Source organism: Globicephala melas, chromosome 3, assembly GCF_963455315.2.
Source record: "Globicephala melas chromosome 3, mGloMel1.2, whole genome shotgun sequence".
Classification (NCBI taxonomy): Eukaryota; Metazoa; Chordata; class Mammalia; order Artiodactyla; family Delphinidae; genus Globicephala; species Globicephala melas.
The window spans coordinates 101,679,197-101,704,913 of NC_083316.1; the positions used below are offsets into that span (position 1 = coordinate 101,679,197).

The following is a 25,717-nucleotide window of genomic DNA, read 5'->3' on the forward strand; positions in this document are numbered from 1 at the left end:
TGGTAAAGAATCTGCCTTGCATTGCAGGGGATGAGGGTTCGATCCCTGGTCAGGGAACTAAGATCCCACATGCCGTGGGGCAACTAAGTCTGCATGCCACAACTACTGAGCTCACACGCCTCAACTAGAGAGCCTGCATGCTGCAAACTACAGAGCCCAAATGCTCTGGAACCCACGCGCCACAACTACAGAGTCCACGTGCCCTGGAGCCTGCGTGCCACAACTAGAGAAGAGAAAACCCGCACGCCGCAACTAGAGAAAAACCCGTGCACCACCACAAAGAGCCTTCACGCTGCAATGAAAGATCCCGCATGCCTCAATAAAGATCCTGCATGCCGCAACTAAGACCCAGCACAGCTGAAAAAAAAAAAAGTGAATTGTTGGCCCCATGCACATCTAGACTATAAGGAAAAGTAAAGTGTTAATCCAGTGTTGAGCTTTTTGTTCTTTCCTGTCTCTGCCTTACTCTCTCTGCAGCCACCTTCCTCCTTAAGTACACTGCTTATGTCAGTTATTCCAGAGACAAGGGCCACCGTGTTTCCAGCTAATCTCATACATGATAACACCCAAGATGTGCATTTTAAAAGTTTGTTTAGATATGATTGATCACCTCAGGAAAGTCGTGTGATTACTAGGTAATAATCTTATTAGAAGAACCTAAGAAAGCAGCATTCTTGGTGATTTACCCTTGTTTCATTGGCTCAAGCACTGATCTCAAACCTGGTTGATCCATTTTAGTGAAAAGGTTAAAGTGAATCCACTTTCAAATGTTATAGCTTAACTAGAAATAATTTTAAGAGCTCACAATCAGGTATCTGTAAACTTTAATATTTATTTACTCATTGATTTAAATCAACTGAGGTTATGTACTCCTCTCTTTGGGCACGTATGGCACATATTGGTATTTGGTATTCTCTGCCAAGGATTCCTTTCTTCACTGGTATGTCCAGCCCTGTGATAGTCACGGTGTCTTTTAAACTTGCCACCTCCCTGTGAAAATTTCCTTGCTCATATCTTAGTGGCTTCCTGTTTTGGCTCTAAGTTATGACCTAGATTGTCATCTCTATTTCTCACCTCCTCTTTTGGTGGAGAATGAGATCGCTGTCTCTGATTGTTCTGTGATTCTCTTAGTGTCAGGAACAGCTAATCGTTTCCATGAGTGTTACAGTTCTTCTAAGCTGCTTGGAATAAAATGGGGTATCATTTCCTAGAGGATGATGACACAGCTTTCTGGGGCTGTCAAAACACTTTAATTCATTGAGAAGAAGCATTTGACGCATATTGTGAGAGTTATGCATACATGAAGAGAAGACTATAGAACTCAATGGGTTAACATCATCTTTCAGATAAACTTCATTTTTCTCTCCCCTCTTTTAGCCCTTGTGCCAGTGAAACGAAAGATATTTTTTAAAAAACCACGACATGAAAAGAGGGAAGTATTGTTTTTGTAAAAGCAACCCTAAAACACAGCTATTGAAAGAAGCAATGTTTAAAAAATTTAGAATAGATCCATCTAAATTCTCAGTTTAAAATTACTTACTAATACAAATACCTAAAAGGCTTTAAAAAATTGTTAATGCTGTTGAATAAATGTTGAATGAGATAAATGAGGTGTCTTCAAATGGGGCTATGATTTATTATAATCATTTGTGGAATTTTGGTTTCCCATTTTAAATGGTATACCTCTTGCAGGCAGGAATGGGCTTCATTGTCCTCGTCACGGATAAGGGAAGAGTAAAATCCCCTGTCTTTACAAGGAAACTTGTTGGATTTCTGGCTCCTCCTTGACCAGCAGTTTCAGGTCTGTTTGTTTATTGGTTTATCTTTGCCTTTTCTTTTTCTTCAGGCCTTTCGGAATCACCCTTTTATATAGCAGATGGTTTTTTTCTTTTTAATATAATCTGAAGGTTTTAGATATAGAACTATAGGGGATTTTTTTGCTCATTTGTATTTAGTTTTTTGACAACCATTTTTATTTTAAACCTGTCTCTCTTTATGATATACTTTTAGTTTTTAATCATTTTTATTTACTATATGATCTGAGATATTCATATTTTTCCAAGTGTTTATATAATTAAGTCATGATTTAATGAGTTATCCCTTTAAGATTCACTATCTATTTGACTCCTCTTCTAGGAGATACAGATAAGAGTATGCTTTCTCTTTAACCTACTTCCCCTTCTCTTCTCTTCTATCACCAGAGGCAGATTATATTATTATTTCTAAAGTACTATGGTCTATAACATTTACATTCTGTTCTACTTATAACTCTCACAGTTGAGTAGTGTCTTTACAATGATTTCTCCACTTACCTCTAAGTTTATAGGATATCATACTATAATAGTTGTTTTAAAGAAGAGCTCAAAGGAGGTGGTGTTCCTGATTTCTTGCATGTTTCGTATGATCTGTCAATTACTTTTATACTTGAAATAATAACTGGTTTAGATTTAACATTCTTGGTTTATATTTCCCTTTCCCAAAGATGTGGTAGATATTGCTCTATTGCCTTCTGCAGTAATTTTTAAATCTGAGGTCAGCCAGATTTTTTTCTTTCTTATAGGAGAATAGATTCTTTCTTGCCCCCCACAGAATGCTCTATCATTAAACTCCAGAAAGTTTCTCAGGTTATGTGCTGATCATTCTATAGCAACTTTTCCTGGTATACAATGTACTCATTTTACCTAAATGCTTGATTTTTCCCTTATTTCAAAGAAATGTTCTTTTATTATATCTTTGGATATTTTTTATATTTCTTCTTTAGAAATGTCAGCTATACACACATTGGATCTCCTTTGGCTCTATATCAGTAATGCTCTTTCAAATACTTAAGTCTTTGTTCTTCTATATTTTTGTATTTTTAGAAATGGCTTGTTTTTTCCTTCTGATACATTTAATGTGACCTTCAGTAATGTAATAGTTTCATTTTCTCTTCTATTTTTTGACTCTGATGCAGCATTTTTCATTACATTTATTTTCTGATGTTTTTCCTTGAGTCCTACTATGTCTTATCTGGATTCTTGTTTCAGAGGGGTTGTGATTTTTAAAATAATTTTTAATTTGAGGAATACTATATTTTTCATAATTTTTGGCCTGATTTGTGTTATAGTCTTATGAATTTTTTATCTGCCTTCTGCTTGCTATATACTTTTCCTTAGACTTTTAGTACTATTTTTACATATGTCCCAGCTGATTTTTTTCTATTTTTCATCTATAATACACACCTGAATCAGCTATTCAGTGATGGATAATATATAGGAGAGTTAGGTAGAATGCAGCAGAAAGTTTGAATTTTAGACCATGGCTTTTGAACACATTCCCATGAATATTTGCCCTGAGGTATATAGTAAACCAATTCTGTGTTACCTAGAAGTCTTTCTGGCACCTAGTGAAGCCACGGGTTCTTTCTTTCTTCTTTCTTTCTTTCTTCCTTCCTTCCTTCCTTCCTTCCTTTTTCTTTCTTTCTTTCTTCCTTTTTTCCTTTCTTTCTTTCTTCCTTTCTTCCTTCCTTCCTTCCTTCCTTCCTTCCTTCCTTTCTTTCTTTCTTTCTTTCTCTTTCTCTCTTTCTTTCCCTCTCCTCTCCCTTCCCCTCCCCTCCCCTCCCCTCCCCTTTCCCTTCTCTCTCCCTTTCCCCACTCCCTCCCTCCCTTTTTTCCCTCCTCCCCACTTCCTTTCTTCCTTTCATTCCTGCTTGTCTGCAGGGCTATTTCCACTGATAATTTCTCTACCACCATGTTTCACCCACAGCAACTCTTTTGGGAAGACGACACATCTGTATGCTTTCATATTCAGCTTGGCAATATCTGCCACTCTGTGGTACAAAGTAAGATTTACTGAGGTTTCCCAGCTCCTGCATGAAACCCAGTTGGCCATTCAAGTGAAGAGAGATTCTGTTTTGTCTTGGTATATCCCACCTACTGTGGTGAATGCTTCACTGTGCTCAGGGCCTGTAGTGGCTTCTGTCTCTTGTGGAGCCCTCCTCTGTCTTTGTATTATTTTCAGTGTACCTGGCAGCCATTGTGCTTTAGCATTGTGGTTGTTTCTTCATATGTTATGGTTTGTGGTTATGGTTGTTTCTTATTGTATTAATTATCTATTATTATGTAACACAGCACTTCAAAACTTAGTGACTTCAGTCAACTGCAATGTATTACTTCTCCCGATTCTGTTGGTGACTGGGCAGTTCTGCCAATCTTATCTGGGTTCATTTACCTAACTTCAGTCAGCTGGTGGCTCATCTGCAATGGCTGAGACAGCTGGGATGTCTGGGCCTCTCTCTCCACATGTTTTCATTCTGGCTACCTTCATGGCATGGTGATTTCAGGGTTCCAAGAGGGTAGGAAGCTTCAAAACCTCTCATGACAGAGACTAGAAATTCTCAAAGCAACACTTCTGCTGCATTCCATTAATCGAAGCAAGTCAGAAGACCAGTCCAGTTTCAAGAGGTGGCAAAGTCACACTGTAATTGTCATCCAGTTATAGAAGGAATTTAGCTCTTTGAGCAAACAATCTAAAACATTGTGGTTCATTTTTTGATTTATGTTTCTTGACCATGTTTTCATTTGGTTTAATGGTAAAGGAAGGAACAGAGACAGTTTTACACTGTTGCCTTTATAGGAAGTCAGCTATTATTAGTTTTAATGGTAATTAATAATAATATACCTTCTTTATAATAATATAGCACCTTTTATTTTTTACTTATTAAAGACCATAGGCTGTAACTTAAGAAGTGACCCTCCTGTATGTAGTTAATAGCTCCCAGTCATAGTGAAAGGATTTTGACACCTGAAATGGGAAAGCTTTTTCCAGTTTATATAGTAAAGGATAATGAATTTTAGACTGGAGGGCAGGAAGACAGTCTTCTATTTCTGATTCTAATCCTAGTTTTGTGATCTTGAGGAGATGAGTTTACTTTTGTCTCTCATTTACTAAAATGAAGAGGTTCTTAAACTTTAAGGTCATAGAAGTTACCTATGAGATGTTAAACATTCAAATCCTGTCTCTTTCTCCCTTGAAATTCTGACTCAATAGGTCCAAGATCTAAGAATCTGATTTTTTAATAAGTATTTTATATGATTCTGTTGCGGGTAGTCTCTTGACCACGCTTTGGGAAATACTTAACACCATAGGTTTTGTATTAGAACTTTGAAAACCTCAGAACCAGCTTCCATTTGCAAAATTCTATTGATTATGAAATGTATATTTAAAATGTGTTTGTTATTTGAGCAATGATAAACTATTTAATTACCTGCATCACTTAGAATGTCTTTGATAATAAACAACCTAACTTGAGCTCAGTGCTTTCACATCTGCCATTATGGAAATAAAAGAAAAAATCAGTTTCTCATGTGCATCATTAAAATCTGTTGATTAAAAAAATTGTATGTTTAAAAAGTTCTCATCTTTGCATCATACTTTTCTTCCTTGCCATGCAAAATGGAAATAAGTTAACACTGTAATTATTCATACAGATATGGGGGCCAATCTTTGATAAGTTAAAAACCTGTACCTCCCACTGCCCAATATGTGAAAGTATCATGCTGTGTTCTAGGGAAGCCATTTCTCATCTCTCAGACATACCCTATCTACTTCAAAGTTAATTCTAAGCAATGAACAGTGGAAATTATTAAAATAAAGTTTGCATGTATTAAGGTCCTAAGGTCCTTAAATATATCTTTTTAAATGTGAGAAAAGAGAGTTCAATGACTTTTAACATTAAATAGTTCAAGTTCAATGACACTAACATATAAATCATCATAGATAGGCTTTGGGGTAAGGATATATGAGTTAGTAACAAGCTACCCAGAACTAAAGAATATTCGCTTGCAGAGCATTGTAATTTTTTTTCAGACTTTGTGGGCCGCAGTTTTATCTTGAGGGCCGTACAGAAATATACCATGGGCACATCTGGCCCACGGTAGTAGTTTTAAAACCCCTCTTTATGATAAAAATGCTTGTCAAACTCTAAGTAAGATTGATTCCAGGTTTTAAACCTTGTGTTAGTAATTTAGTTGACAGCTTTATTTTTTGTTAGAGCAACTCTCTATTGAGCCACTTGATGGCAGCATTTACTATGTGTTAACATTGAACTTTTTTTTTTTCCTCTCTAGGTTGTTCAGCCTCGTTTAACATTGGTAGTGGAAAAGATTGATAGCAATGCAAATGTATTTATAACCAAGAGAGATAGTCACCTTCCACCCCAATTAGCCTTTGCATTGATTTACTGAGGAAAAACATCTATTACTGAAAAAAGTCTTACAGATTAGTGTTGCATTATTTTGTTACAGTTGAAATATGTAGGGAAAGTGATCTCAGAGAAGATAGACTTTAATCTAACCAAAAGTATACTTTCCCAATAATTTTTTTTAAAAAAGATACATCATTGAGAATGCAGCTCTGGTTCAGAATACTGTACCACAATTTTTCCCCCTTATATCTATATACTTAGTTATTTGGATATTTTCTAATAATGAGCTTGTGTCACATCTTAGATCTTTAAAAAGAGATTTATTCATGAGCTGTTGCTTGGATAAAGCCATTGATCTACCAAAAAAGAAAATCCCATTTCTCAATTTCTTTGTGAGAATATAATTATGGTTGGAACTAAAGTCTTTTTTTTTTTTTTTATAATGAAAAGGCTTACTGCCTCCTGAAATATGTTTTTGTACCCCCTAAAGATTGGAACTGCAGCCGTGACTTTTTTCCTGCAGAGAAAAACCTACCAGTAATGATTGTATAAACATCCCGGCAGGTACTTTCTAGGAGAGGGTTCACTAAGAGAACTCCTGTTTGAGATTTACATGGAACACAAATTGGTAGAGATTTACAAGGCAGTTAATGATTTAGTGCTTTTGGCTTGAAAGAAAGGAATAGTATTTTTGGTTTTTGTTTTTTTTAACCATCCCTGTTTTCCCTGGTCCCTTATTTCTCTTTAAAAAAATCATGGCATGTGGAAAAGTTTGGTGGGCTTTTGTTTTTTGAGCTTTAACCAGAGAAGATTCCCCATATTATAATTCCCTGACATTTGAATTTATATGTCAGAGTAAGGTTAAGGTACTCAGTATAGGGTTGTAAAGAGGCTCTGCTGGACCATCAGGGCTGCCTAAATGGCAAGAAAGTAACATGGGAAGTCTTGGACTGAAGGCAAGTTTATATAAATATCTTTGTGGGTGTATATAAATATTCTGGGGAGGCGATTCCAGCTTTGCTATTTTCACAAGCTCAACTCTATTTTCCTGAGCTCTATGTATGTTTACTTACATACAATTGTACATTTCCTTCTGTTTATATATGCTTAGGTATTCTGAGTCTATAAAACGAGACTTATGTACCTTATACATTCTTCTTGTAACTAATGCTAGTTTAAATTTTAAAAAAGATTCTATAATAAAAGTAATGCAAGATTACTGTAGAAAGCTTATAAAATATAGGTACGTGAAAAGTAAATAAAAACAGATAATATCTTACCATGCCATTATTTGAGTGTTTTAGTCATATATGTATGTGTATATATATATGTATATTGCAAATAAATACAAAAAATTATAGGAATTGGGTCACACATTAGTCTTGTACAGGTTTTCACAACCAAGCCGGACACAATTTCTGTTGCTACACAATTCACTTATATTCCTTTTCTTTTTAACATAAGCACATAATCCTCATTTTTATATTTATCATTATGAGACGTGCTACCTGGTTTGGACCCCTGGAAAAAGAACATTTAAGTAATATCACTCTAGTCAGACCCACCAGGTCTGATTGCATACATATGGAAATTCATAAAGAAGATCCAACTCCAGATGGCCTGATGTCAACAGGGACACTTTCAAAATTGTATAGGAAGTTATGGTCTAGATCTGACAGGCATAATTGCTGTGATGTTCAGTCTCAGATGAAATCAATGCAGAAAAGAAAAAGAAAATAATTACCCTGACAGCTTTCCCAATCTGCAGCCTTTGCTGTATGTAAAGTGCTGTTCAGTTCTAGCCAGCGGTTTAGAAAGGAAGGAAGCGCTTAAGTGGCTGCACTAGAAAGGGGCTGGTTGTCTTTCAGGAGAGCCTTGTTTTCACTTTGCCAGTGCCCTGAACTGCTGAGTGCCCCAGCACAGTGCTGTCTCCCTCATTGGTGATAGAAGGTGCTGTGAACTGCCTGCCCAGAAATACCAGCCGGAAGTCAGAACAATCTCAAGTGCAGCCCTCTCACCAATTACGTGTTGTATATGTGTGTGTGTGTGTGTGTGTGTGTGTGTGTGTGTGTACTTGCATGCATGAATGTGTGTTCAAACTTGCATGCTGAGTTTTCTAGTTAGCGTAGTTCAGTCAAAGCCTGGCCATAGGAACTTGGGTCAGTGTTTGAGGGGTAACCCATCTCAAACAGTGTGAGGTCTCTGAATTCAGGTACCCAGCTTGACTACAGTGAGGGCGGCTCCATTATGCTCAGCTGTGTCTCAGTTAAAGCAGAACAAAAGGGTTTCAGAAAAGAGAAGGAAGCACACTGTGCTGGTTTAGTCTGAGGGTAAGAGTGGAGAAATGGCTGAAGTGATTGAGGGGCTTCTACCTGCCATAACCTTGTAGGAATCTCCCTGAACTATGAAGCAAACTTAGATCTTGCAAGTTTGCTTAAAGGGCTTGGTAAGCCCTGTAGCCAAATACCATTTCTGGGTTTAGAACAATTGAGTTCTGTGTCAAATTTGTTTTTTATTTGTTGTCTTGCTGTTTGCAAATGTTTGGCCCCTGTGAAATTTTTGTATGTTCAGTAAAAAATTACCCAGAGAGTTGAAATTGGCATTGATTTTTAATTTATACAGAAGTTATTACAAATATATTTGTATTTGTCAGTGTCAAAACAGTTTCATTAAAGAAAGAAGTTTCATTGCTTACAACATATAGGAAATCAAATTTCATAATTGCATGTACCATGTGGGCAGTAACACCGGTTTCAGAGTTTAAAGGTCATTGATGACTAGGCTCTGAGTTTAAATTAAATTGCAATATGTGTTTTCCTCTTCCTCCTAGACTGCAAATGTGACAGAAATACTGGCACAACTTAGCATTTTCTACTAAAAGAAACACTGATGTCTGCTTTCTATTTGCCTTCTTTCTTGTGCCCCATCCTTCATAACTGCAAAGATAACTTACAGGTAAATATTCAGTCATTGTTTGTACAGTGAGAACACTAATACCAATTTGAGTAACAAAACACAAATGGGACCTTTGGCTTTGGTTTACAGAAGTGACATGAATAAAAAAGTCAATTCTCATTTATTAGCAAATGGTAACTTAATTAGTGTTCTCAAATTCATCTGTCCTCATTAAAGTTGCTTTGTAGGACTCTTCCCTAAGTTCTGTTTCCCCCCTTGCACTTCCCATTCTCCATCCTCCCTTCATCACGATCAAGTTTGTAGTTCCTGGGAATTTTGCTCCTTTTCTAGCATATTGCAGTAAGGGAAAAAAATTCATTTCATTATCAGGTTGTAGTCATTGATCTGACGGAGTTCTGGTTTTCACATGTCATCTAGTATATGTCAGTTCCCCAGGCCAAGACTTCTTCACCTGCAAAATGAGGATGATAAACGGTTTGACTTCACGTTTAATTTTAAAATCCTGTGGTTCTTAGTTTCAGTTCCCCTATGGAAAAATTCAGAAAGAGTTCACTTTGCTTTCTACCTTTTTAAAAAAAGTAATTGCAGGGCCTTCTCCCACAGCATGCATTTTTATCAATGTAAGTGGAGATGACTTTTGTTTTCTTAGGAAGCAGGATTTATATTATGGAAAATGCAATTTGTCATGATGTGGTAACTGCTGGAGTAAAGCTGTTGCCTGAGCAACTCAGGTGCTTTGAGTGTTCTAGTGATTTGTTCATCATTACAATGGGTGATACGGATGATAAGATTCAGGTGATAAGTGCAAGAGGGCTAGACAAGTGAAAATACTGGTCATAATTAATAGGAAAAAAAACATTGATTTTGAGCAGTATCTAGATGTAAATAAATTCTTGATTTGCTTTATGATATTTTGAATTTATAGCTGTAGAAAACATCTTTATAGCCAAAATACCTGGAAGACATTGATTTTATTATTTTGTGTCTAAAGTTCTTCAGTACAGAACAAAATCAAGAGCTGGTTTGAAAGCTTTATGACAGACAAACCTCTACCAAGACTGATCTAGACTAGACAAGAAGAGAGAAGACAAAAATACGGAAAAAACTTCCTATCATTACTGGTAGCAAAGGATTTAAAATAATAAAAATATTATGAAGCAGTATATGCATACAGTTGAAAGCATAGATGAAATGGGTGAATTCTGAAAATGCCAAAATTCATATGAGGAAAAGGGAGAACATGAGTGGACCAATAATCACTAAAAAAACCCCCCAGCAATGGCAATCAAAGACCTCTTGCCAGTAAAGTGTCAGACCCAGAATATTTTATAGGAGAATTTTACCAAAAATTTGAGTAATAGAATCTCTCTATATTATACAGATTGTTCTAGAAATTAGAAAAATATTAAAGACACCCAACTCATTTAGAAGCTGCTATAACCTTGGTTACAAAGCCAAATAAAAAGTATAAGAAATAAAATTATAAACCCATTTCACATATAAGCCTAGGTGATAAATTCTAAGTAAAATATTAATGAAAATAATTTAACTGACATTATGTCTGTCTAAATAGAATTAAAACCTTCATACTACAAAATATCCTGAAATGTTGGAAAAAGTATAACGAATCACCTTAAATGTATAACTGAACTCTAAGAAAGTAAAGGAAATCAGTAGTGATCCAAAATGGGGGGGGGTAGGAATGTTGAACACCAAAGAAATAAAGATGAGTTGATATTGTGGTTGTCTTAGAGATTGGATATTGGTTTCACTAACCAAGGGACTTGATCTTGGTGGTCAAACAAAACAGGCTATAAGAGGTAGGAAATTTGAACTCAGAGATGCTGAAATTAAACCCTCAAAGAACGATACACTGTGTGCAAAATCGACCAGAAAAATTCTGGCATTTTCCCAGTCTTTTTTAATCTCATCAGCATAGAAGGAAAAAAATTCTTTTTTCATAGTAGAAAAAATTCTTCTCAAATAACTTTTAATTGTGGCTATGCCCTAATCCATCTATATATTTTTAGTTGACGTAAAAATCAGTCCTAAGATCATACTATCCCTTGAGTTCTTGAGAAGAAAATGTAAAATCACACAAACAGCATAAACCAGGTTATGTTGAGTTCCTGCTAATAATGTGTCACTAAAGAGATCATAACCTCCAGAATATAAAACACACATGGAAATAATCAACCATGTGTGAGAATCAGTGGCCAGTAAAATTTGACCCTCAAGAAGTTCAGATATAATTCATGTGAAATTTATACTATAAAAGTAGCATATTTTAGATTCTTAAGGACTTAAATGTCAAGAAAATGAGAAAAAGAATGAGATTAAACAAATATAACATGAGAATACCTAATAACTAAGTTCAACAATGTTGCAGGATACAAGATAAACATATAAAAATCAATTGTATGTATATATACTAGTAATGAACACATGGACACTAAAATTAAAATATCATTTACAATCGCTCAAAAAATGAAATACTTCAGTGTAGATCTAGCAAAACTTGTACAGGACTTGTATGCTGAAAAGTATACAATACTGATGAAAGAAATTAAATATCTATGTAAATAGAAATATCTGATTATATATTGGAAGACTCAACTTGTCAATTCTCCCAAATTGATGAACAGGCTTAATACATATCCAAGCAATATTTTTTATGGATACAGACAAGATTATTCTAAAATTTACATGGAAAGAAAAAGGAACTAGAGTAGCTAGAACTATTTTGAAAAAGATGAATAAAGTGGGAGGGAATCCGTCTTTCCAACTGCAAGAGTTATTATAGCTAAAATAATCATAACTATGTGGTAATGGTGGTGGGATAGACATATAGACATTGGAACAGAATAGAGAACCCAGAAATACACACAAACATGCCTGATTTTTGACAGATGTGAAAAAGCAATTGAATAGAGTTAAGATAGAATGTTAAACAAATGGTGCTGGAACAATTGGACATCCATATGTTAAAAAAAATATACCTTAAACCTAAGCCTCACACTTTATACAAAAGTTAAAACGAATCACAGGCTTAAATGTAAAACATAAGACTATAAACTTTTAGAAGAAAACAGAAGAGAAAAATGTCAGGATCTAGGACTTGGCAAATGTTCCTAGATTTGACATCAAAGAACAACATACAAAAGGAAAAATTGCTAAATTGGACTTTATTAAAATTTTAAAAATTGCTGTGTGAAAGACCCTTTAAGAAGATAAAAAGACAAGCTCCAGAATGGGAAGAAACACATGTTTCTGACAAAGGAGTAGCAAGCCACACATTAAACAAAAGACTAGTATCTAGGATATATAAAGAACTCTGAAAATTCAGCAGTAAAAAGCAAACAATCCAATTAGCACATGGGCAAAAGGCATAGACATTTCACTGAAGATATACAGATGGCAAGTTAAACACTTGAAAAGATGTTCAACATCAGTAAACAGCAGGGGAATTCAAACTAACACCACCATGATAATATCACTCTACACCTATCAGAATGGATAAAATAAAAAATAGTGACAACACCAAATCCTGGAGAGAATACAGAGAAACTGGATCAATCATACATTGCTGACAGGAATGAAAGATGGTACAGCCAGTCTGGAAAATAGTTTGTCAGTTTCTTTAAAAAGCTAAACATGCAACTACCATATGACAAAATTACACTCCTGGAGACTTAAACCACATAAATGAAGACTTATGTTCACATAAAAACCTGTACACAAATGTTTATAGTAGTTTTATTCATAATAGCCCCAAACTAGAAATAACAGGTGAATGGCTAAGCAAACTGTGGAATATCAATACCAAGGAATACTACTCTACAGTAAAAAGGAAAAACTACTAATACACTACAACCTGGATGCATCTCCAGAGAATTATGCCGAGCTGCAAAAGCCAATCCCAATAGGTTGCATACTGTATGATTCCACTTATAACATTCTTAAAATGAAAAAAATATGAAAATGAAGAACAGATTAGTGGTTGCCAGGCGTTGGGACAGGAGGGAAGGAGATATGTTTATACAAGTCAGCATAAGGGATCCTTGTGAGGGAAATGTTCTCTACCTTGACTGTATCAATGTCAATATCCTGGTTGTGAATACAAAGCGTTACCAATGGGGGAAACTGGGTAAAAAGTACATGGGATATTGCTGTATTATTTCTTACAGTTGCAATGTTAATCCAAAATTACATCAAAACAAAAAGCTTAATTAAAAAATATAAACAACAAAACACAGAGTGGGTCAAATAAAAAGAAAAATGTGGTTACCCTGGGTTGGATTGTAGATATGGGTGCCCAGTGGATAAGAGTCAGTAGTGGCAGGGATACCTTTTAGTATGTGCCTTTTTCTTGACATAGGAAAATTCACAAATCATAAATTTATATCTTAATGACTTATCACAAAATGTACCCACCCACATAACTACCACTCAGATTAAGAACTAGGATATGACCCGACCCCAGAAACTCCCTTTGTGCCCCTTCCTGTCACTGCTCCCTGTCACTCTTCCAAAGATAACCACTGAGTTTAAGTACCATAGATTAGTTTTGCCTGTTTTCAAATTTTATAAAAATGGAATCATACAGAAATCATTCTTTTGTGTCTGGCTATTGTAAATCAACATTACATTAATGAGGTTCATCCATGATGGTGCATGTAGCAATAATTTGTTCAGTTTTGTTGCTATGTAATATCCTATCATATAAACTGTAATTTATCCATTCTATTCTTTATAGACATTTGATTTTTTCCCCAAATTTTATGAATAATGTTGCCATGAAAATTCTTTTTTTCCTGTGATTTTTTTTTTTTTTTTTTTTTTTGTGCACGTAGGTACAAATTTTCCTTGGATGATTAAATGAAAATGAAATTGCATTTCTTGTAAGGCAAGTCTGGTGATGATGAATTCTCTCAGCTTTGTTTCTCCTCCATTTTTGAAGCACAGTTTTGCTGGATGTAGTATTCTTGGTTGACAGTTTTCTTTCAGCACTCAGTCAGAATTTTGGACACATGTTCCACTCCTGTCCTTCCCCTGAGGGAGAGGTGTGGAGCTATATCAGCCTCCCTCTGTATGCTGTTCCGCAGGCCCTCTGGGGCAGCAGCGACCTGCCAAGCTCTTTTCTGTTGTTCAGCAACCCCTGGGCATCTAGAGTATATCACGTCCCATCAGTGCTCTGAGACAGAAGACAGATACCCGTCCTCAGGCAGCCCACAGAAAAGGTGGAATGCTGGATATATGTTCCAACTCTTTTCCTCCCCAGGGCGAAGTAGAGAATTGGGGTTTTTCTCCTACTTGATCCACTGAGCTGGGGAAAGGTCTATGGCGAGTGAGTGTTCCAAAATGTTGCCTTGTTCTCAGTGGCTTCCAATCTGGTGCTCTTTCTTGTCAGTTAGATTAAGGCAAGACAGAGACCAGTCCTTCAGGCAGCCACCCCTTCCCCGCTGCCACCCAAAGACTAAATGTTAGACATATGTTTCAATCTTTTCTTTCTCTCACTAGGGAGAAGCTAAGATCTGGGAATTTTCTCCTGATTGTGCTACGTTGAGTAGGGGGAGGAATTATGGTGAGTGCTGTGAGTTTTCCTAACCCACTTTGATGTGACTGATTTTGTGCTCATCTGGGGTACAGGAGTCTCTTAATTGGTTTCTAAGTTTCTCACAAAGGGAATTGGTTCCTGTATTGTTGTGTCAGTATGTCATGGGGGGAAAGAGGGTATGGGGCTTCCTGTTCTGCCACCTTGCTCTCTATTCTCTATTGTTACCTTGGCTTTGTCTGTTTTTGTACCAATGCATCACTGTCTTAATTAAAGTAGCTTTATATCCAGTAGTGGAAGTTTTCCAATTTGTTTTTTTTAAGAGGTCAGAGTTATTGACCTTTTAAATTTCCATATAGCTTTTAAGTTAACCAGTTTTCATGCACACACACACACACACACACACACACACACACACACACACACACACCCCTGCTGGAATTTTGTTTGGAATTTCATTGGATCTATAAGATGAACCATGAAAACTAACATCTTTACAATTGTAACTCACAATATGTGAACATACTACATCTCACTATTTAGTTATTTAATTTCTCTTAGTAATATTTTATAGAGTTTTTACATAGTTTTCATTAGATTTATTCTAAGCTATTAGGTGTTTTTAAAATCTTATTATAAATGTTCTTTAATTTAAATTTTCTTAAATGTTAAATGTTCTTAAATTTAAATTTTTTTTTTTTTTTTTTGCAGTATGTGGGCCTCTCACTGTTGTGGCCTCTCCCATTGTGGAGCACAGGCTCCGGACGCGCAGGCTCAACGGCCATGGCTCACGGGCCCAGTCGCTGTGTGGCATGTGGGATCCTCCCGGACCGGGGCACGAACCCGTGTCCCCTGCATTGGCAGGCGGACTCCCAACCACTGCACCACCAGGGAAGCCCAAATTTAAATTTTTTTAATTTAAATTCTATTTGTTAGTTACTAGTATTTAGACACAAAATAGATTTTAAATATTGTGATTGTTTTGAATTCATGTATAAATTCTAATAGTTAATCTGTAGAATTTTTTGGATTTTTTAAATACTTATTATACTATCTGGAAAAATGACAGTTTTGTTTTTTTCTTCCAATCTTTTTCTTATGTTTTTCTTGCCTTGCCTTATTGCAATAGCTAGGACAGTGGTGATTAGAATTGGTAACAGCAGACATTCATATCTTGTCCTTATTCTTGGAGTTACAGCTTTCATTATTCTACCATTCAGTATGATTTTTTTCAGTAGGATTCACAGATACCTTTTTCTGCAATAAGTTGGTCCCATGTATTTCTACTATAGTAGTAATTTTTATCATGAATAGATGCTTAATTTAATAAAATCATTTTCCTGTATCTACTGAGATGATCATATGATTTTTCTAATTTAATCTTTTGATGTAGTGAATTACATAGATTTTCAGATCTTAAATCAGCCTTGTATTACTAGAATAAACCAAATTTGATCTTGATATATTGTCTTTTTCAAATATCTTTGTACTTTGCTAATATTTTATATAGTATTTTTATATCTTGAATCCTTATCTTACAGTTTGCTTCTGGGAAAACCTAGTATCAGACAGAGAATATATAATACAGGATAAATATAGCATCAAGACACAAAAAATCTTGGCCATGCTTAAACAAATAGTGATTTATTTTTCTCATGCAACAGAAATTATAGTGCTTAAGTTTGATAGAATTAGTTCACTTGCTTAGTGATGCCAGCAGGAACCTAGCTTTTTTCTAACTTCTCTTCCATCCTTAGTATTGCCTTTTTATCTTCATGGTTGTTACCTCATGCTATAACTTAGAACCTCACAATCTCAAGATTTGCAAGGAAAGGAAGAGGATTGGGCAAGCCTTTCCCTAAGTGAGGCTATTTATATATGGGGAGCTCCCAAGCATGTGTCCTACCTATGATGTTTCTTTGGCCAGAAGTGTGTCACACACAGATACAGAGAGAAATCACTGGTAGAGGAGAGCAAAATTCCTATGTCTGGATTAAATCAATCATGATTAATCTTCTAGGTCAGAAAGAGACCTATTTTTCCTTGAAATCAGAGATCTGTGTGTGCTACAGTATCTATGTCCTTTTAGCCAGGAAAAAATAGGGGAATCATACCTGCTACAAATAGTTCAAGAAAGAATAATTTTATGTGACTCTTAGAATTATAGATGCCAAGATTCTTACCCAAATGTAAGTTTAATCCAGCAAGTAAAAAAACGTCATGAAGTAGTTATTTCAGAAAAATGTAAGTAAATCCTGAAACAGAAGACTACTACAAAGCCATAGAAATGAGACAATATGGTGCAGAAACATAAATAGATCAATGGAACAGAATCGAGTTCTCAAAAACAAGTCCATGTTTACATGGGAACCTGATATACGTAGAAATGGACTTAATAGAAAAGGATGGTTTCTTCATTAGGTGACAGTGGAAAAACAAGTCACTATATAGGGAAAAATAAAGTTAGTTCTCAAAAACACAGTTTAGATTAATCACAGGCTTAAGAATGAAAGATTAAACTACAAAGTGAATAAAAATACATCAGAAAAATATCTCTGTGTTTCTGAGTTGCAGAAAAATTATTAAATAAGACCCCAAAAGTACAAGGCATAAGATAAAAAATGATGAATTTGACTACATAAAAAATTATGAATTTCTATTCAATGAAGGGAACCATCAGTAAAGTCAACTGACAGGGAATAGGCTGAGAGAAGTTATCTGAGAACTCAAAAACTGACAAGGGATAATAACTATAATATAAGAAACCCTTATAAAAAAAAAAGAGGAAACTAACAGATCAATAGGTAAAGCAGAATCTATACACTCCAACAGCTAATCTGGAAAACAGTCTGGAGATACTTAGGTTAATTTCATATGCATAGGTCCCAGGACCCATCCAGTCCACTCCAGGGGAACTTGTGGTTTCTAAGGAAGCATGTGTAAGAATGCTTGATTACACATCATTTGTAGAGCAGGACATTGTAGACAACATAGGTATCTATCTCTAGGGGAGCAGATGGGTGAAATGTTGTGGATATTCACAGAGGTAACAAATTAAAGAGAGAGTTATGTGGAGAAGTCTTTCAAACATAGTGTTGAGAGAAAAAAGTAAGATAACAAGAGATCTGTAACATGATTTACCTGGCAAATTTAAAACATAAACACACAACAAAACAGTACCTCTTTTCAAATATACCCGCATGTTCAGGAAAGGTGCTAAACATATTAGAGTAATTTCCTACAGGTGGAGGAGTGGATTGGGAGTGGAGATTGAGGATAAGAAGAAAAATAAAGCAATAAAGCCTTGCATGGACAGTCGATGACTGTGTCATGAACTTGGAGTGCAATCAACTCAGTTCTCTGCATTCTAAATTATATGTTTACTTTCTAAGTCCTATGAAGATTCTAGCTTGCATGCTAGCTCCTAGTTAAGCATACCCACTATTTTAAATATTGCTTGTTAAGAAATAAATTTTACGTAGAGACTTTCCAGTAATTATTTAATTTGTAGAAGCCACTGTATACCAATATAAGTCCTCACTGTAAACAAATGATTACCTTCTTCCAAAATCACACTTTTAAATTATTGATGGGGATATGTTGTCTTTTTCATTCTGTCTCAAAGGCTTTAGTTTCTAAAAACCCACAGACAACTTCATCTGTAATTTTACTCAATTTAAGTTCCATTTTGCTCTCTACTTTCTTACTCCTTTTTTAAACCAACAACATTGTTAAAATTTTAAAACTCCTCTGTAATAGTGATCAGGTTTTCACTATTTTTCCATTTCTCATGAGAATGAAGTTCATGAAGAAATTTGGAAAAATTATACCTTGATCTGAAGACATTTTATAACTGAAGATTTGGCTGGTGAATTTAAGCCATGGTTCAAAGCTGAGCACACTATATTCACTTGGTAGAAAGTTCTGAAATTCATTCTGAGATATGGGAATGAGAAGATTTTTCATGTAACTCTTTTCTTTAATTACTAGGTAAATTACCTAAAATTTACTAGGTAAATTTTCTTTCTGATGAAATTATGATTTGATTATTTTTAATTGATTGCTTATTGTGTGCCAAGACATATATGTTATTTTATTAACCATGGATAAGTTTGCCTGACCCATGAAGTTCACTGAGATTCTAATGATGGTAAGACCAATTAGTTGATGCTGATTAGGAAACTGCTACTCAAAATGTGGTCTAAGCCAACAGAATTACCTGGGAGATTTTCAGACATGTGGAAACTCAGGCTCAATCACATACCTAGTGAATCAAAACTTGTATTATAACAAGATCCCCAGGTGATTCTTAAGTTCTTAAAGTTTGAGACATACTGGGAATCATCCCTTGGCATCTAGACAATAACGTCAGGTTGAAGAATAGCTGTTTTAAAATTTAACCTATTTTTACATAGTTATCCTTGCTTTTCTGATTATTTCTATCATTCATTCATTCAATAAGCATTTAGTGAGTACATTACTGTATTTCAGGCTGTATATTGGGAGTACACAAAAGCAAAGAAGACATGCTAAGGAATTCCTGTGGGTTTTTTTGAATGCAGAAATAAATGTAGGGGCTTCCCTGGTGGCACAGTGGTTAAGAATCCGCCTGCCAATGTGGGGGACACGGGTTCGAGCCCTGGTCTGGGAAGATCCCACATGCCGCAGAGCAACTAAGCCCATGCACCACAACTACTGAGCCTGTGCTCTAGAGCCCGCGAACCACAACTACTGAGCCCATGTGCCACAAATACTGAAGCCCGTGTGCTTAGAGCCCCTGCTCCACAGCAAGAGAAGCCACCGCAATGGGAAGCCGGTGCACGGTCGTCACAACTAGAGAAAGCCCATGCACAGCAACAAAGACCCAATGCAACCAAAAATAAAAAAAATAAATACATTTTTAAAAAAGAAGAAGAAGAAAGAAATGTAGAAGAAGCTGGAGTGAAACCTGCTTTTGGCTGTCTGGGAAAAAGTTCCCAGCTCACCAGTCTGACAATGGCTACACAAGTTATGGAGACAACCATCCAGAATTTGTTCAGTGGTACTGTCTGTGCCCTGGAAACTCTCAGCAAAGCAATCAGCCTGAAATTAGGCACTGCTTGGCTCGGGGGACCTTGGTTTCTGGGCTCCCAGTTGAGCCTGGGCCAACTCTAGCTCTCCAACTCACAGCTGATGGCTGGCACCCAGACCTGCCTCCTCAGCTTCAGGGATGGCTTGTTGTCAAAGAACCAGAGAATGAAATTTCCATGACAGGGTGGGGCAGGGTTTCTCCAGCATAGGGTATCTTCTATAATCCTGTGTGGTCTGATTCAGGTGCTATGAGCAAAAGTTTTTCAGAACTGTGAAGGAGTAGAAATGATGGAATGGATTCTAATGGAGAACATTGAAAATCAATGAATCTAGGCCTAGTCCCAAGAGATGGCAGGAAAATGAAGTTCTTTTATATTAAGTTTTATGGTACACCAAAATCACATTGCATTAGAATTTTTAAAGTAATGTGTATATTGATTTCATAATTCTTGCTTCAGAACTAAGAGTTGAAGAATCTTCAACTGATATCTGATAGCCACTCCTTTTTATGTGAATTAGGCACATAGTGAATTAGTCTGGGAAGGAGACGTGAGAAATGTCTCATAGAAACTACCATCTAGTCCAGGTTCGCACACAGATTTTTTCTTTTTCTTACTTCCTTTTTTTTTTTGCTATTCAGTGTCTCTTGCCACAAAGTTGGAAATTTTGTTAAGAAAAAGCCAAGGAAAGCAAACTCTAGTTATGGGAAGAAAATCTCAGCTTTGGTGAGATGAATTTTCCTCTTTCCTTCCCACCCATAGTGCAAAGAGCAACCCTTAGTATCTCTCTATGTGGTATCTGACTGCCAAATGGGTGAGGAAGGAAGAAAACACTTGAAGTAACTGATTGTTTGTTGGTGATAATTTGTGAAATGCTACTTGGCTCTAGATATGGCTTTGTCATATTTGTGAGATTCAGTTCCCTTACCTGTAAAGTGAAGATAATTAGACTACACCAAGATTAAATGAAATAATGTTTATTTTGCTTAATTAGGGCAGGTTTTTAAAAATTGAGATATAGTTGATTTGCAATGTTGTGTTAATTCCTGCTGTACAGCAAAGTGATTCAGTTATACATATATATAATTCTTTTTTTAATATTTTTTCCATTATGGTTTATCATAGATATTGAATATGTTCTCTGTGCTATATGGTAGGACCTTGTTGTTTATCCATTCTATATATAAAAGCTTACATTTGCTAAACCCAACCTCCCACTCCATCCTTCCCCCAACCCCATCACCCTTGGCAACCACCAGTCTGTTCTCTATGTCTGTGATTCTGTTTCTCTTTTATAGGTAGGTTCATTTGTGTCATATTTTAGATTCCACATATAAGTGATATCATATGATATTTGTCTTTCTCTTTCTGCCTTACTTCACTTTGTATGATAATCTCTAGTTGTATGCATGTTGCTGCAAATGGATTATTTCATTCTTTTTTATGGCTGAGTAGTATTCCATTGTATATATGTACATCTTCTTTATCCATTCATCTGTTGATGGACATTTAGGTTGTTTCCATGTCTTGGCTGTTGTGAATAGCGCTGCTATGAACATTGGGGTACATGTATCTTTTTGAATTATAGTGTTGTTAATTAGGGCAGTTTTGGGTACATGGTAAGCATTCAATAAATTCTAGCTATTACAGTAGGGTCAAAATTTACACCTAGGTACTAAAGTGAGATAATGGCATAGGAAAACCCTGAACTCACCTCTTCCCATAAACATAACAGATATACAGCTACATATGAAACAGTTCCCTCTGAAAGGAACCTGAATACTAGCTGAATACCTGCTCTACAATAAAAGATAAAAGGGTCGCATTGAAATGGATAGAAGGGGCAGGGACAGGCTATTACTAGAAAAAACCTCACCCCCAGCATGGTGACTGACAATTGGTATGGATCTCAGAATAATAATAATAAAAAGACCTTCTCCCTGAGGAACAAGGGGTTTGCACTCCAGTTTGTGTCTAGTTACCAGGTCACGATACAAAGTTAATACAATATTGTTATATACAGCTCTCTTCTGTCAGGGAAGAGTCAGCCAGGTTCTTTCGGGCTATTCACATATGAATAAACCAGCTTGTTTTCTAGCATTTAAGAAAAGCATCTTTTTTCCCCTGAAAGCCTGATCTTGTAATGCATTTACCCCACAGCATAGACCCTCTTTGAGGAGGAAAGACCTTATTTGGTTCGCTGAATGAAGTGGCTTGGCTGCTCTTTGCATCTTGGTGTGCAGAGGCAAATATTCTAACATTGAATTATCCAACCTCCTGAAATGCAACCATTGTGCTTTCTTGGACCTATTTGATCCCGCTCATGTCTGTTCCCATATGATTTTCTTACATTTAGTGTATTCATCATTGCAATGTGGGAAGAGGAGCTGGGTAATGGTGCTGTTCAGTGAAAGAAGAACCAAAGACTATGCAGAAAAGAGTTGCAAGTACATTTGTTCTAAAAAAATGTGGGAACACCTTTTTAGAAATACAATACATGTTTTTCAATGGGCAGTTCTTCCATCCTATGGTTGAGGCCCCCCTCTCTATGTAAATGGATACCCTTCAGAGTCTGCTTTCCTACAACAAAGAGGTGCTTTATCTACTCCAGAAGTTAGGGCTCCAAAATTGATAAATACAAGACTTTTTTTTAGAAACATAATGCAATACTAAAGAGATGAAAATAACAAAATACATTTGTCAAACTTCAGATTTATCAGGCGTAAGAGCTTGCACAACTTAATGACTTAGATGATGCCTGATGCTTTCTTGCCTGTTACAGGATTTAGCAATCTGGTTCTATCCTCTTGATTTGTTGTGTGGGTTATTTTGATGTGTGGAAATCACCTAGAGAAAAAAGTTCTACCATATAGAGGGGATTCTCTGGTTTAATTCCTTACTAATTCATGTCCTAGAAATCCTGGGAATGGATAACAAGGGTGTTTTGGTTTTGTTTCATTTTGTTTGCTCCTTTTTGCTTGTTACTTGTGATGCTGCTTTTCTGATGCTTGAATTTCATGTTAGGTCTCTTTACTGTGTTTGACATCAATACCGTGCAATCTGAGGCCAAATCTGGCAAAGTAAAAACAAGTGAAGAATTAGAGTTATGATCTTGGCCACTCAGGCAAAGGAAAAATTGCTTTAACCTTAGAAAGTAAAGACTCAGTTTCAAGGATGCATGATTATTTCTGGCTAGTTGTATGCATTGCTTTTTGTCCCTTTTGCTTAAATCTCCATTTTAAGGTTGACCTGCACTCTTCCTGGCTTTCTGGCATTGTACTCATGTCTGAGGAACTCTTAATGGAATAAAATTCCAAGGTATAGAGTGAAATGAGAGACTGGGTTAGACTAGCAGACTGAGTAATATGTAATCAGAATTTAGAGTATCTATTAACCTCCAAATCAAAACAGATTTGTTTAGCATACAATGAAATTTAGTTTTCAGTACCTTAATGGACTTAATGTCATCTGGATAAAACATTTCTGCTTGGAGCCTTGGTTTTTCTACTCAAATACTGATATACTCTGGGCTGTTACACAAATATTTGAGGATTAGTCCTTAAGTGATATTTTACCTACCCAGCACTCACGTATTGGCATTACACGTGAAAGCCAGATATAAACCAAGTGTTTGATAAATAACCAAATTAAGTAATAACACCTTGAACTTTTTCCTTTATTATATATAGGTGTACAATGTAGTGATTCACAATTCTTTTCTTTTTTAACATCTTTATTGGAGTATAATTGCTTTAAAATGGTGTGTTAGTTACTGCTTTATAACAAAGTGAATCAGCTATACATATATTCCCATATCTCCTCCTTCTTGCATCTCCCTCCCACCCTCCCTATCCCACCCCTCTAGGTGGTCACAAAGCACTGAGCTGATCTCCCTGTGCTATGAGGCTGCTTCCCACTAGCTATCTATTTTACATTTGGTAGTGTATATATGTCCATGCCACTCTCTCACTTTGTCCCAGCTTACCCTTCCCACTCCTCGTGTCCTCAAGTCCATTCTCTAGTAGGTCTGTGTCTTTATTCCCATCTTGCCCCTAGGTTCATCACGACCTTTTTTTTTTTTGATTCCATATGTATGTGTTAGCATACAGTATTTGTTTTTCTCTTTCTGACTTACTTCACTCTGTATGACAGACCCTAGGTCCATCCACCTCACTGCAAATAACTCAATTTCATTAATTTTTATGGCTGAGTAATATTCCATTGTATATATGTGCCACATCTGCTTTATCCATTCATCTGTTGATGGACACTAAGGTTGCTTCCATTTCCAAGCTATTGTAAATAGAGCTGCAATGAACATTGTCGTACATGACTCTCTGAATTATGGTTTTCTCAGGGTATATGCTCAGTAGTGGGATTGCTTGGTCGGATGGTAGTCCTATTTTTAGTTTTTTAAGGAACCTCCATACTGTTCTCCATAGTGGCTGTATTAATTTACATTCCCACCAACAGTGCAAGAGGGTTCCCTTTTTTCCACACCCTCTCCAGCATTGATTGTTTGTAGATTTTTTGATGATGGCCATTCTGACTGGTGTGACGTGATACCTCATTGTAGTTTTGATTTGCATTTCTCTATTGATTAGTGATGTTGAGGATTCTTTCATGTGTGTGTTGGCAATCTGTATATCATCTTTGGAGAAATGTCTATTTAGGTCTTCTGCCCATTTGTGGATTGGGTTTTTGTTTTTTTTTTGATATTGAGCTGCATGAGTTCCTTGTATTTTTTGGAGATTAATCCTTTGTCAGTTGCTTCATTTGCAAATATTTTCTCCCATTCTGAGGGTTGTCTTTTGGTCTTGTTTATGGTTTCCTTTGCTGTGCAAAAGCTTTGAAGTTTCATTAGGTCCCATTTGTTTATTTTTGTTTTTATTTCCATTTCTCTAGGAGGTGGGTGAAAAAGGATCTTGTTGTCATTTATGTTATAGAGTGTTCTGCCTATGTTTTCCTCTAAGAGTTTAATAGTGTCTGGCCTTACATTTAGGTCTTTAATCCATTTTGAGTTTATTTTTGTGTATGGTGTTAGGGAGTGCTCTAATTTCATTCTTTTACATGTAGCTGTCCAGTTTTCCTAGCACCACTTATTGAAGAGGCTGTCTTTTTTCCATTGAATATTCTTGCCTCTTTTATCAAAGATAAGGTGACCATATGTGTGTGGGTTTATCTCTGGGCTTTCTATCCTGTTCCATTGATCTATATTTCTGTTTTAGTGCCAATACCATATTGTCTTGATTATTGTAGGTTTGTAGTATAGTCTGAAGTCCAGGAGCCTGATTCCTCCAGCTCTGTTTTTTTTCTTAAGCTTACTTTGGCTATTCAAGATCTTCTGTGTTTCCATACAAATTGTGAAATTTTATGTTCTATTTCTGTGAAAAATGCCATTGGTAGTTTGACAGGGATTGCACTGAATCTGTAGATTGCTTTGGGTAATATAGTCATTTTCACAATGTTGATTCTTTCAATCCAAGAACATGGTATATCTCTCCATCTGCTTATATCATCTTTAATATCTTTCATCAGTGTCTTATAGTTTTCTACATACAGGACTTTTGTCTCCTTAGGTAGGTTTATTCCTAGGTATTTTAATCTTTTTGTTGCAGTGGTAAATGGGAGTGTTTCCTTACTTTCTCTTTCAGATTTTTCGTCGTTAGTGTACAGGAATGCAAGAGATTTCTGTGCATTAATTTTGTATCCTACTACTTTACCACATTCATTGATTAGCTCTAGTAGTTTTCTGGTAGCATCTTTAGGATTCTCTATGTATAATATCATGTCATCTGCAAACAGTGACAGTTTAACCTCCTCTTTTCCTATTTGGATTACTTTTATTTCTCTTTCTTCTCTGATTGCTGTGGCTAAAACTTTCAAAACTATGTGGAATAATAGTGGTAAGAGTGGGCAACCTTTTCTTGCTCCTGATCTTAGTGGAAATGGTTTCACTTTTTCACCATTGAGAACAATGTTGCCTGTGGGTTT

The 25,717-nt window shown here is 36.0% G+C and overlaps 1 long non-coding RNA gene across 1 annotated transcript; it reads left to right on the forward strand.

Annotated features, from left to right (window-relative positions):
• The first annotated feature begins 848 nt into the window (after nucleotides 1-848).
• LOC132597090 (uncharacterized) lies at nucleotides 849-15,597 on the forward strand. Its single transcript, XR_009563450.1, has 4 exons — nucleotides 849-1,801; nucleotides 9,015-9,139; nucleotides 14,621-14,684; nucleotides 15,366-15,597. It is a non-coding gene; the product is annotated as an uncharacterized lncRNA (long non-coding RNA).
• Nucleotides 15,598-25,717: the final 10,120 nt, after the last annotated feature.